Here is a 14,574-nt window from a genome sequence, read left to right on the forward strand (position 1 = left end):
AAGCTATCCCAACAACTAACTCTTATATAAATGTGAACTCCATTAAAACAGTTATTTCGTGGGGTTTCTTCAAGCGCTATTAAAACGTATATTATTATACGAGAGTCGCTTGAAACGACGAAAAAAAATCTCTCGTATGCACGTTGAACTTCTTTCGCACCATACGTAGCCAAGCGCGAGGAATCGGAGGTGCGGAGAAGATCCTCGGCAGGAACCCGTCAAGCGCGAACGCGCAGTGCCGCAGAGCCCTAATGTAACCCCGGCCTCACGGCGGAGAGGCGAGAGAGAGATAGAGAGAGGTTGCTGGGAGGGGCGGTGGTGGTTGAGGGATTTCTCGGTGGATGAACACCGAGCGCGTGATCGCTAAACGCGCGCGGTCAACCAACCCCGTCGACTTAAAACATCTCGCGCGCGCGCAAGAGCGCGGGCTGCGCTTTTGTGAACGTGGCGCCTTCTCGATGCCTGCCCCACTCACGAGGAGTCGTTGTTCGCTAGGCCGGGTCCATTGTGCCCGTTTATCGCAATTCCATTGAGGCAGCGTTCGTCATCATTCGCTCGTCGCTGTACGAGAGAGGCTTTACACAAACACACGCGCGCGCGCAGTGATACGCATCTCAACAACTTTAAATACACCACCCCCCCCGCCACCGCCGCCCACCTCCACAGCTATTTAACCAATCGGCCCGCAATTATTGGAGTAAATTGCCACTAATTCTGTTTACCCATTTCGTTGAAATCGGCCTTCTCTGTTGTAAGCTCTCTTTGAGCATTCGTCGGCAAGGGATGTCGCGTGCGTGTCCTGGGCAACGCGCCGCGGCTGCTTGGGATGCTTTCAACAAACGGTCAGGGGATTTGAGACAGTGCTGTCCTGGATGTATGTACTGTATGTTGGACTTCTTGGGCACCGTACGTAGCCAACCGTGCTATTCGGGCGTGCGGGGAAAGGACGACACGATTAAACGCGTCTCTGTGCGAGTCGGTGATTGACCTGCAGTTGTGTGGAACTGTGATATCTGCTCCACGTGCCACAAATAATCCACGCCACGTGTTCCCCCATTGCGGGCCACGACGATGTTCGCGTTGGTCCCAGGAGTAACAATAGCGCGGTATTCATCTCGAGAAGAGCTCGTATCTTACTGAAACTAAATTAACTCTACTTGCAGTAATGTTCGGGAATTCCTAAGTTAACTAGTAAGTGTAGCGGTGTTCGGGAATGCACGAGCCACGCAGGTAATGATTTTAAACACGCACACATGCAACTGCATACAAAGATCCGCCCCTATAGCCTTAACAGATTCTTGGGGCAAGTGTTGCGAGCGAACACCTATGAAGGCCAACACGGCACACGAGGGAGTGTGTGACCAGCAGCACGCCCGGCCACCTCTGTGCGATCGTTTACACACCGCACCACGCAGTGATTTGAGGCTGAGTCGACCTAGGGGAGGCCCATGGCCGTTTTAGATAATCATCACTGGGTGTTGGCCGTGAGTGGGAATCGAACTCGGGTCGCCGGGTCCGTAGCGCAGCGTAGCGCTGACCGCTGCGGCCAGGGGTCGAGGTTTGTCAGAATCGGCCACACCGCCCCAAGCCGCTCTGATGAAACGCGAACACATGGAGGGGGGGGGATGCTCCGCTCCGTATGACTTGGCGGTGGTGAACCCAGGGAGGGCAATACTCTTCTCGCCATAAGAATGTGAAAGTTCCACCACACGCTCAGCCAATTATGTCCACCACCACGTATACCACCAACGCCAAGCCTTCTTATTTTTTTCACCGAACCTAAAGGCGGTATACTCTTTTAGTTTGAATTCCATTCTGGCAGTGGATTTTTTTTGTGTGCAACGTGTTTATCCAACGCTATCAATTGATTACACGATACGCGTACGTGTTGGGCGAGTTTAATGCGACCGAACTGCACGTGGAGGAGGAGGACGATGGGTTTTCCGAGGTTATCAGTTGGAGCATCTATAAGTAAATGTTCATGTTGCAGCGATACCACAGTATACAGTGCGTTATATTTTCACGAATCGCAACTCAATACCGTCAATAATGGTAATAATGCCCTTAGTTTATAACAAAAAAAATAAGCCTCGCTGTCTTAACATTTTTGTTTTTTTACTCGGAGGGTTTCGCATTAATGCAAGCATTGTTGGACCAACTACATAAATGAGTGTAATGTGGGTGCCAACTGGAATACCCAAAGAGAACACACACACATTAAATGGTCAAACATCCGTACAGATGGATTACATTTTCAATGTTTGTATTTTATGCGCGCATCAGCGTGGCAAGTTCGCTATTACATTTTTTTAAACTGTGTATTCCTTCATTTAAAGCTTTCGTGACTGCAGGAATCAAAACTCTTTGGTTCTTTCGGTAAAATCACGTAGGTATAAAATTAATAGATCACGACGTTTCGATCGCAACACAAGCAACCGTCATCAGGTGAGACAAACACACCAGGAGAACTGCTGACGCAGCGGTTCTCCTGCGACCCAAACGTCGTGATCTATTAATTTTCTCCCTACGTGACTTTACCGAAAGAACCAAATAGTATGTGTATTCCCTGTTAATGTGTCATTCGACTGAGAAAAATCAAATTGCCCATTCGGCAATAAACACTGCAGCATTCGAATGCCAAATATATAACACTGGTCAACACACTTTTTCTGGCATAAGGTATTCCAACGGTTTTAAGGTAATTTTGGGGTGCTGATTCCAAATCTGGCATCAGTTTTTGTCTATCACATCAGGTTTTTTAGATATCAAATATTGCATTTTCAATAAAAACTGCAGAAGAAAAATATTAAATAAATGTGGATATCTACATAAAATTCTATTATAAACACACTATCCTAAAAATACAGCACCATATTTAACACTAAAGCAGTCACTGACTCGCAACAACTTGCAATCATAAGTGACAGAGTACATTTCTGGTAAAATCAATGAAAATGGGGTATGCCGATAGCATAAAATGAGATGTGATAAAGCAAATCGGAGATCAGATTTGGAATCAGCACCCTGCAATTAGTCTAAAACAGCTGCAAAAGTCCAGGCCAGAAAAAAAATGTGTTTTTTTTGTTGACCAGTGTAATAGACGACTTTTCGGAACACGGCCCCTTCTTCGTCGTACCCGGAGAAAGAAAAGCCATTCCAGAAAAATCGTCTATTATCTACGTTTTCCTTATAAGGCCAGTGTCTTTGACGAATCTGCCGAGTTGGTGCGTTGTGTTCGTGCACCGCTGCCAACGCAGCAGCAGCATCACCAAAACTATTTTGGAAAATTGGAATAAAAAGTTCCGTATAATACAAACACCACTACTAAACACCACTTACATCTCACTATACCACTGCGATCTGGACAGGTGCGACACGTCGGGGATTTCTGTGAAGCCGCCGCTACATCTTGAAGTACCCAGCATACTGGGAGACGTGATTGTTCTCCCCCATCGCGTACGCGTGATGCGCACAGCAGAGGTCTCATCGCTTGCACTCAGAGTCGAACTCTCAAAACCGAACTACGCGGACCTCAGTTCGTAATGATCAAAGGCAGCCAACACGCGTTGCTCTGCGTCAAAACCCGCTCACGTCGCATTTGCACGAACACCGCAAGGTACAGCAGGCGTAATTGTCTGGGAACGGACGAATTTTCATCGACAATTGCGATTAGCCTCGTGTCTTTTTTTCTGACCGTTTCAAACGACATCGTTTGATTCAGAACTTCGATTCGAGCTCTCAAACAATGAAAGCATGGCCCGTGCCACGCGTTAGTTTTCTGCGCGTGTGTATGCGGGGCTGTGTTCATGTCCCGGGAAATCGTGGAGCCATCATCATCATCGCTATCATCATACGCGCCAACCTGCAGCACAAAAGGTGCTCTAAGCAGGTCACGGCGCCCTGGCGTGGTGAGGTGCACAGTCTCCACAGAAGGCCACCTTCACCACGCCACACTTCCCCAGCGACCCGCGGGAGACACGGTCGCTGCGCGGCGCACAAAGTTTCCCTGGAGCGCGCGGGACTTGAGTGTTGCGAGTCACTGACTCCGCGCGAGGAATCGCTCGACTCGCGAGAAGAAGAAAAAAAACACCGCGGAGGAGAAACGCGCGACTCGAGGAGACTGGCTGCTGTCTCCTCCACTCTCTGCTGGGAAAGCCCCATTGTCGTAGGGACGCGGAGCCCAGGACTTTTTTTAAACGCCAAGTGACCCCGGCGGATTTGCGTCGGCTTTGTTGTCGGCAAAACCAACAAGCCGCTTTTAAACAGCGGCCCGGTGCGCGCGCGCGCGTGCATGTGGGTGCATGTGATTGTGCGCGTGTGACCGTGCGGGTAAACAGCGCGCATGAGCGACCACACACCCCGGGGAGGAGTGAGCCGGGACCCCGTACCTGGTACCAGGGGAGAGGAGGAGGCCGCGGCGGCGGGAGGCTCCGAGAAGCACGCCGACCCTCGAGCGGCGATCCAAGCCGCCCGAGAAGGAACGCAGAAGATGAGGATGGTGCAGGGAGGGCTGCCGTGAAGGGGGGGGGGAGGCTGCTGCCTGATCGGGCTTGGCTGGGCGGGTGCACGAGGAGGAGGGAGGGAGGCGGGGAACGGCGGCTCCTTCGCCAACTCGGTGCAGCTCTTCGCGCCGCGCTACTCCATGGCGGAGCGCGGGTAGCCCACGTGGGTGCAGCGGAAGAGGGGACTCATATTAACTCGCGCCGCTTGTAAACTTCTCACTTCTCAAACTTGACAGCCGCCCCCCGCCCCTCGGCTCGTCGCGCAGCTCGTTGGCCGCTCCTCTCACTCCCTCCGCTCTCTCCTCCACCTCTTCCTCCCACCGCCACCCTCCCGAACACCCCTTCCTCCCTCCCCGCTGCCAGCTCGCGTATCCGTCCGGCTCATGCCTTGCGGATCACTGCGAGACGTGAACACGCCTAGCAACTCCGCTCCACCCCAACCGACCCCTACGCGTCTTCATGCCCCCCCACCTCTACACACCTCCACACTCGTTGTAGAACCTTGTCCACCCCCCCTTGTTTTATTGCGCCCCTTCTTTGTAGAACTGTGAGCCCCGTGCGTTACTGTGGCAGGATGGAGTCTGGAGTGTAGTCTCGTTTTTCGCCGCGGCGCGAGTTGGGGAACAAACTTGTAACAGATGTTGCCGAGTCGTCGCCCGGACGGCTCCTCCCGAGGGGGGCTCGCTCGCTGGGGGAGCGAGCGAGGCAGACACACGGAGGGGCTGCTCAGTGCGAGTCGTGGAATCTCGCGTGCCGCGTGATCGGGAGGCGAGCAGAGAGGCTCAACCGAGTGGAGTCGCCGCGGGCACCCACGAGGTGCGGCGATTATCGTCCACATTAGCGTGTTGTTATTTTATTGGGAATTTTTTGAGAGCAGGCTTCACCGAAATCGGTGCCCAGAGTACATCGCCTCTTTCTCCGATTACGCCCCGTCCCCATGTGCGAGCGTTTAAACAATGACTGCACATTGCAGCGTGCACGTGAGCCGGGCAGCCACTCCATGGCAAACAAACAAACAAAACGATGCTCGCGTGTTAGATGTGGCTTTGTGTTAATTAGTGCGTCCATGTTCCTCCAGCGCCGCCGTCATTGGCTACTGCAGATGCGGCGAGTGCGTGTGTGCGTGCGTGCGGGGAGCAGCGTTGGTGCATCTGCCAGTGATCTCAGTCAACCTACGGCATCTGGGGGTCAGTCTGTTCCACGACCTCCTGCCAGCGGGCCTTCGACGCTTCACGTTGCCTCAAAGTGCACCGAGCATGGCACGAGCGCCGCGGGGACGTCAGAGCAACGTAGTGATTGAAAATTAATTTCTTGAGAACTGCTTTTTGTGTTTAGTTTTGTTGTCCTTCCCCCACACCTCCGATTAGCACGGTTGGCTACGTACGGTGCGAAAGAAGTTCAACATACAAATTGGTGAAAGGCGGTTGTTGTGTTGCGGGCGTGATTCCCCTCCGTGGTTCCGTGGTTAACTCAATTTAAGTTGGAAAGGATTACCAGCCTCTGAGGGTAATCTGCAGCTGACTTGCGTCTGCCTGTCCCCTTCGCTCAGTGGTGAACGGCGGCTGTTGTCGTGAGTCTGTGTGCGTGAGTGCCTTTGTGTTGACAATTGACACCCGATATACCAGCGCGGGCAGAGCCGAGGGCGGGAGATTTTCTTTCGGGCTGAGTGAGGTGCACCAATGCCGCTGTGATTTTAGGTCCAACATGTGGGCAACGGTCTCTTGTGCCCCGCCAGACGCCAATCTCGTCCAGTTCTCGTCGTTATTCCGCGCCGCAAATGAAATCGCGCCAATAAAGAAAGGAAATATGTAGCGACGCCCTTAACAAGTGCGCCCACGCGCGCGTGCCAGCGTGTGCGCAAACACCGCTGGCACGCGCGTGAACGACGCCGGCTTGAGTGGTCCGTGCCACGCGCGCGTGCGTAAATTCCGCGTGCGATGGTGGTGGGGGGCTTCCCGCGCGTGTGGAGCGGTGATGGTGGTAGCGGCGGTCAGCGCTACGAACCTGGTCACTCGAGTTCGATTCCAGCTCACGGCCAACATCGGTGGCGATTATCTGAACCGCTCCCGGGCCTCTCCTAGGTCGACTCGGTCTCAAAAAAGTACCGGATGCTATGCGTAAAAACATCGCCACTGGGGAGGCAAAGGCGGTCGGGCGTGGTGTTGGCCACCCACCCCCTCGTGTACTGCGCCGGCCTTTATAGGTGCTCGCTCGCAGCATTTGCCCCAACAGTCTGTTACGGCTACACTGGGGATATTCATATTCTTAGGTTTTTTTCGGTAAAGTCACGTAGGTAAAACATAAAAATTAATAAAAGTAAAATAAAATAAAAATCACGACGTTTCGGAGGCAACACAAGCTTCCGTCTTCAGGTGGAACCGTCACAGCCACGACAGCTGTATCAAGTAAATGAGAGATTGCAGGAGCTACCACTCCGTTTATATAATGTTTGGAGAGGGGGGGAAGGGCCAAGTACAGCACACTTTTTATTATTCATATGGTAAGGTGAGGCTTAAGAGGGTGAGCCTTTGTTATGGAGAGGTACGGTTTGTGACTCAACCTGTGACAAGGAGAAAACAACTGAACATGGTAAACCTGTAATAGTTGTCTGTCAAATAAGATTGGCCAAATAAGTGTAGTTAAATCTTTTTTGCATGGTTAATCACATCTTTCCAATGATTACTCAGTTTGTAACCATCATCACGGTTGAAATTATGTCTGTGTTTGTATATTTGTATGGCTTCGTGTACAAACCTTTGATGGTAGCCAGGAGGTTTGCAGAGAACCTTGGTCTCGGAAAAGACAATTTCATGAGAGCCCACCGAGTTGTAGCAATGATACAACTCGGTGGGCTCTCATGAAATTGTCTTTTCCGAGACCAAGGTTCTATATTTGTATGGCTTCGTGTACAAACCTTTGATGGTAGCCAGGAGGTTTGCAGAGAACCTTGGTCTCGGAAAAGACAATTTCATGAGAGCCCACCGAGTTGTAGCAATGATACAACTCGGTGGGCTCTCATGAAATTGTCTTTTCCGAGACCAAGGTTCTCTGCAAACCTCCTGGCTACCATCAAAGGTTTGTACACGAAGCCATACAAATATACAAACACAGACATCATTTCAACCGTGATGATGGTTACAAACTGAGTAATCATTGGAAAGATGTGATTAACCATGCAAAAAAGATTTAACTACACTTATTTGGCCAATCTTATTTGACAGACAACTATTACAGGTTTACCATGTTCAGTTGTTTTCTCCTTGTCATAGGTTGAGTCACAAACCGTACCTCTCCATAACAAAGGCTTACCCTCTTAAGCCTCACCTTACCATATGAATAATAAAAAAGTGTGCTGTACTTGGCCCTTCCCCCCCTCTCCAACCATTATTTAAACGGAGTGGTAGCTCCTGCAATCTCTCATTTACTTGATACAGCTGTCGTGGCTGTGACGGTTCCACCTGAAGACGGAAGCTTGTGTTGCCTTCGAAACGTCGTGATTTTTTATTTTATTTTACTTTTATAAATTTTTATGTTTTACCTACGTGACTTTACCGAAAAACCTAAGAATATGAATCCTTGCAGTCACGAAAGCTTCAAATCTAGAATTACACGGGGGATCTTTGGATGTGGTGGCGTCGCTGAAGCCTCAGCACACTTCACAGGGTTCTCGACTAAAAATAAATTCGCCCAGCCACTCAAATGTTACTCTTTGGTTCTTTCGGTAAAGCAGAGGCCGCAACCGGGTACCTGATACCCGTACCCTACCCGATACCCGGCTACCCGTACCTGGCCAGGTACGGGTACCCGTTTGCGACCCTGGTGTGGCCGGGTACGGGTAGGCCGTGAGTCACTGGTGAGTAACCGTTTGTCACTCATTTCGGGTAGGGTACGGGTAGGGAACGGGTACCCGTACCCGTCGGGTACCGCCGGGTACGGGTACCCATTTGCGACCCTGGTGTGGCCGGGTACGGGTAAGGAATCAAAACTCGTTTGCGACCTCTGCAGTAAAGTCACGTAGGTAGAAAAATAATAAATTAAATAAAACAAAAAATTATTCAGCAGTTCCACTGCTAGATTATTTTTTTACGCCCGAGGACGATCGCTTGTGTTGCGATCGAAACGTCGTGATCTATTATTTTTAATTTTATTTTATTATTTTTCTACCTACGTGACTTTACCGAAATAACCAAAGAGTATGTGTATTCCTGCAGTCACGAAAGCTTCAAATCAAGACTCAAATGTTCGTCCATGAAACGCGATATACATTGAAGAATCACATTTGTTGGTGGCGTTATAATAAAGGCAGATGTTTGTATTTGGTGACATCACTACCAAAATAATGGACACAAGTCGAAAATGATTTCTTGCACAAATTTGCAGATGCGCAGTGCTCATCTCCAGTTTACGACCTTGAGCCGGTGATGGGAAATTGCACATTCACACGGCGAGGGTGAGTCTACCCCAAAATAAAAAAAAACATTTAACTTCCCCATAACGTGGGAGTCATTGCATCGTTCCCAAAGGGGCGATGGGCCAAGTTAAACCCCCGAGCAGGATTTTGAAATTGCAACCTTCCGATTGTGAGCCACTCGCTCTACCGCTCAGCCACCTGGGGTGAATACCAGACGCTCGACAGATACCTGTGATACGCCTGAACATGATTCATACAATTTCCTGAAAAGGCAATTGAACGCGTTTATTTCGAGTGGTGTGTGGAGTGTTACCTACCTTACGGGATATGAAAGATGCTTCATCAAATAAATAATTGATGATGACGATGGTGATGAATGTATTATTCTTTCGTATGGCTGATGTAGACGCAGAGCAAACAACTACAATTTCACATTCAGATAGTCAAGCCAGACAACCGTGTCAGGAGCAGCGGGGCGCTGTAATGTCTCCTTCGTAATGTGGATCGGGCAATTGAACCTTATGGCGGGACCACGGGGTCCCGAATAAACGGAAGTTAAAATCGTAAATATTTTATTTTATTTTGGCGACTTCGTCTCACCGCACAACATAAACGCCGCGACCCGCCTGCCGTGGATCATTCTGTTGTCATGTCATGTCCAAGTGCAGCGAGGACGAATGTTCAGAAGATCTAAACAAGCGAATGCACTCCATGTTCGGGTATGGGCAGGATCATGTCTTATCCAAAGCTGCTTAAACTGCCTACAAGACTTAAGTCCTTTATTTGTCATAACGGTATGCATAATACAGTGAAACGGCTTTCTTCATTATTGTTTGTGACCTACCAATGTCTGCAGCCAGGATCAATCGATTACAATCCTATTACCTGCAGATATTTAACAGATGAGATGCGTTGCACCGTGAATTCCTCCTGTTTGATAATACTTCTCTTGTCCGTATGCATCTGTGCAGATTGTTTTTTTTAGGTTATCCGCATTCATACCGCTCGTATCAATGCGGATAAGAGGAGCGGAGACCCACTACTCCGTAGAGTAACATTGGTATAAACGCTTGTTATAATATGAACAGCGCATTGAAAACGCGTACTATTTTATGTACTGTTTACAAAGTGTGTTCACAAATCCACACTGAGAAACACGATGATTGACAGAGGGGTGTAAATTATTTTTTCGAGTGTCCACAGCAAGATTTTTTTTTTCAAAATTTTTTGCTGTGGATTTCACACCTGATGATGATTGCTTGTGTTGCAATCGAAACGTCGTGAGAATTTTTTTTTTATATATCAATTATTTTATTATTTCCCTTTTACGTGACTTTACCGAAAGAACCAAAAATATGAATCCCTGCAGTCATGAAAGCTTTAAATATAAATTTAAATAGAGGTACTGCAGGTAAGTAGTTTTCAGTTTTAAAGGCATAGCTTAACAAGACAACACTTGCCACCATCATTATAATAAAATGTGTATGCGAGAGCCGGGGGCTTATGGGACCCCGGGGTCCCGCCATAAGGTTCAATTGATGATGCCACGCAAACATAATCCCGTTAATTGAAACACGAATTATGCACGCAGCACATGTGGGTTTATGTGTGCAGCAAATCACAGCGTAAAGAGTTGGAATGGTCATAATAAGGCATCACTGATAGTGAAATCTGAGGAAAAAACTCGACTTGAGTAGTTTTGCCCGGTCCGCGGCTGATGACTCACCACAGCTCTCTGTTGACTGCTATGTTGCTACAACCTCAAATTGTACAAACACAGCCCTTTTGTCAATCCACACTCGATGTTGAGTGGCTCCGGTCCACATCGAGACACCACGAGGCATTTGGCTATCGAGGCCACGTCCTTCCTGAAGAGACTCGGTGATGTCAAAATACGCCCCACGGTTTCCTTGTTTGACACAACAATGACATGTAAAAACTGTCAGTGGATAGAATAAACTTTCTTTTAATAACTTGTGATTCCTCAAGTGATGTTTTTTGTTCGTGTTATGTTTTTACTACATTATTGCTGCACTGTTTTTTTTTGTTTCTTGCTTTTGTTATTTTTGGCGACTCGGGTCCCTCTTGCAAATGAGACTCGTATGTCCTGGTCTCTTGAGGTCTCGCCTGGGTTAAACAAAGTAAACTTGAATTTGAACATGAAACAACATCTGAAAATGTATTTCACCCCATTACTTTTACATCCCGTGGCATTACAGTCCATCGCTGGTAGCTTACACCCCAGCATGGCACCAAGAAAAAGACTTGAGGCCAGTGCCACTCGCGTTGAATCATTCCCAGCTCTCGACACGAATCGACCGCACCTCGTACGCACGTGTGCATATGAAACATCACGTGGCACAGCATATGCGGGTGACAAAGGCTGACGTGCCCGTCAAATTGTGGTTAAGGTCGTTGATTCCCACCACCATCCAGCCCAGAAGAATTCCCTCATCAAAACACTGCTCCATCGGGCCCGTTGCATCGCCGACCGACACCGCCTATCCAGTGAACTTGAGCATGACTGCCAAGCCCTCAAGATGAATGGATATTCGGATCGCACAATCCTCAAAGCTGTATCCCCAACAATAGGGAGAGAACCATTTGAGGACCCAATCAAAACCATCACCTTGCCATACATAGCAGGAGTTACCAAAAAGATTTCCAAAATCGTGAACAAACACATGCTCCAGGTTCAATTCAACACAGTACACAAAATTCGTGATTTGAACCCGTCTGTGAAAGATGTGATTCCTGCTGACATGCAATACCCTGGTGTCTACAAACTAAGTTGTGTCTGCGGTAGCAGCTACATTGGGGAAACGAAACGACATGTTTCGGACCGTGTTCGCGAACACAAGGCAGATTTGAAACACAGCAGAACCAATACCTCTGCCGTAGCTGATCACTGTTTGAATGCGGTGAGCTCACATGATATTGACTTTTCCGAGACCAAGGTACTCTGCAAACCTTCGGGCTACCATCAAAGATTTGTTCATGAAGCCATCCAGATTATAAACACAGACATAACTTCAACCGAGAAGATGGATACAAATTAAGCAATCATTGGAAGGACGTGATCAACCAGGCCCTAGCCGAGCTCGGCCCTTGCCGAGCTCACATTTATAAGCAAATTTCCGGGCCCTGGCCGAGCTCGGCCCTCGCCAAGCTTACATTTGCAAGCAAATTTCTCTCTCGTACTCGCACTCTCCTGCTCGCTCCTACATTAACATTAGCTGCCCCGCCCATCTCTAAACCTTTATAAACAGCCTGCCTCAGCAAATTCCCCTCTTTTTCACCTGAAGACGGTTGCTTGTGTTGCGATCGAAACGTCGTGATTTATTATTTTTTCTACCTACGTGGCTTGACCGAAAGAAGCAAAGAGTATACAATTTATTTGGTGGAGGTTGTGTTGGGTTTTTTCTACATTTCAGATGTACAAGTCAGGTTACTTTCATCCGGATCTGAAAATATTTCCGGACCTGGCACATCCCAGCCTGTATAACCCTCACATGCCAACTCCAGTGTACCAGCGAGCCGGACAATATTTAGTGAATAATTAAGCCCCGTGTAAAGCGATCACGATGAATGACGTCAGTGAATAAGGGTTGTTAAAATCTGGATTTTTTTTTTTGCACCACCGGTAACCGCATGAAAAACCGGTTTGCCACATATCGAAATTTAAAGCAAAAAAATATTGTTACCTTTTCAACTAAAAAATTAAGCCACGTGCCGTTGTTTCATGGTTAGCACAATATACTTGCAAAGTAAAGGTCGCCGGTTTGATTTAATCTCCCGGAACGGCAGTTGAGACAATGGGATATTTAGTTTTTTTATCAGTGCATTGCTTAAAATTCTGCCTGTTACCACTTTTGACTTTTGGAAGCGATAATCAATTCTGAAAACGGTTAACGATTTGCCGATTATCGTTGAGCAACCCTAAACTGAAAGACAGTGGTGCACAAGCACAATTAACAACACTCAACACATGTCAATAATGACACTGTGGCCTTAAAATAAAAATAATATAGACAATAGGCAACGTTTTGTGAAATGACCCTTCATATGATGTGTGTGCTATGAAGATGAGCAATTTCCCTAAACGTCGCTTATATAATAACTAGCATTTTGCCCGTCCAAGGACGGGTGTATTACAGTAAATCTGAAACTTGCAAGCGAAAAGCAGACTGCGACGTGATATTCATTGTATCCATTCGTGTGAAATTTGTAAGGCCGTGGTGACACAGACTAATTTCATTTAAAGGTTATAATCCCTTGTTCATCATGACGTCCTATTTACTTTGATGTCTCAACAGCGTTACGGAGATCACGTGACGTGAGGGTTCTGCCTTTGTAGTGAGGGTTGTGAGTTGACGCCGAGGAGGGGGGGGGGCGCCTCACCGCCCCCATGTGGAGTGACGTCAGCCGCTAATGAATATTAATGGTTGGGGTGTCCATTTGGAAGACGTCACCTCTTCATGATTATTAATGAGGGGGGCTGTTCGATGTGGAGTGACGTCACCTGCTCATGATTATTAATGAGGGGAGGGATTCTCCATGCGGAGTGATGTCCCCGCTCATGATTATTCGTGAGGGGCGGGTCCATGTGGAGGACGTAACCTATTCTTTGGATCTTTCGGTAAAGTCACGTAGAAAAGTGACTTACGTGACTTTACCGAAAGACCCAAAGAATATGAATTCCTGCAGCCACGAAAGCTTTAAGGCAGGATGTAACCTGTTCATGATTATTAATGAGGTTCAGCTGGTCGACGTGAAGTGACGTCACGAGCGTTACACACTGACATTCTTGGGTAAATATATTTAATAAATAATAAGCCAAGAATGTGTCCCGTGCGTGACGTCACTCCACATGAGGCCCCCCCCCCCCCCGCGTGACGTCACTCTACATGAGGCCCACCCCCCCCTCATTAATATTCATGAGTGGGTGGATTCACTCCACATGCTGCACCCCTCCCCTCATTAATAATCATGAGCGGGTGACGTCACTCCACATGCCGCACCGCTCCACAATAACCATTAACGGGTGACGTCACTCTACATGGGGCAACCCCCCCCCCCCCCTCATTAATAATCATGACATGAACAATTTTGTTATTGAATATTTCAGATTTACTGCAATATACACCCGTCCTTGGATGGGCAAAAAAGCTAGTATTATTAATTTAATTCACTTTTTCAATAAAGAAACGTCAAATTGAAAGCGAATTTGCATAACAATAGTTATTTCCGCTCGACCTTCTTCTGCGGGAGTGTAAAAATCCACCCACTCATGATTATTAATGACGGAGGTGGGCCTCATGTGGAGTGACGTCACGCAGGGGTTGGGGCTCATGTGGAGTGACGTCACGCACGGGACACACACATTATTGGCTCATTTTATTAGTAACTAGCACTTTGCCAGTCATATGACGGATTGCAAAGAGTGAAGAAAGTAGACTGCTGATGCTGTCAGAAGTAAGTTTTCAATTAAAGAAGACCAAACATAAGCATTATAGTTACAAAAAATATGTACCAGAGTATTATTGTATCTTGTGTAAATTTAATGGCAGTAAATCTTGCACAAAACGATGTAATCAAACACAACTGCATTTCACTGTTGTACTGTATTAACGTGATTGTTGCACAAAACTACGTCGTAAA

General features: G+C 47.8%; 1 protein-coding gene across 1 annotated transcript in view; it reads right to left on the bottom strand.

Moving 5' to 3' along the window:
• LOC144931745 (zinc finger protein GLI4-like) overlaps positions 1 to 4,815 on the bottom strand; it is a 76,510-nt gene extending 71,695 nt beyond the window's left edge. Inside the window, exon 1 of the mRNA XM_078855987.1 lies at positions 4,389 to 4,815. The gene's annotated coding sequence lies outside the window, so the exon portion shown is untranslated. The remainder of the gene's footprint in view (positions 1 to 4,388) is intronic.
• Positions 4,816 to 14,574: the final 9,759 nt, after the last annotated feature.

This window comes from Lampetra fluviatilis, chromosome 1 (genome assembly GCF_964198595.1).
Source record: "Lampetra fluviatilis chromosome 1, kcLamFluv1.1, whole genome shotgun sequence".
Classification (NCBI taxonomy): domain Eukaryota; kingdom Metazoa; phylum Chordata; class Hyperoartia; order Petromyzontiformes; family Petromyzontidae; genus Lampetra; species Lampetra fluviatilis.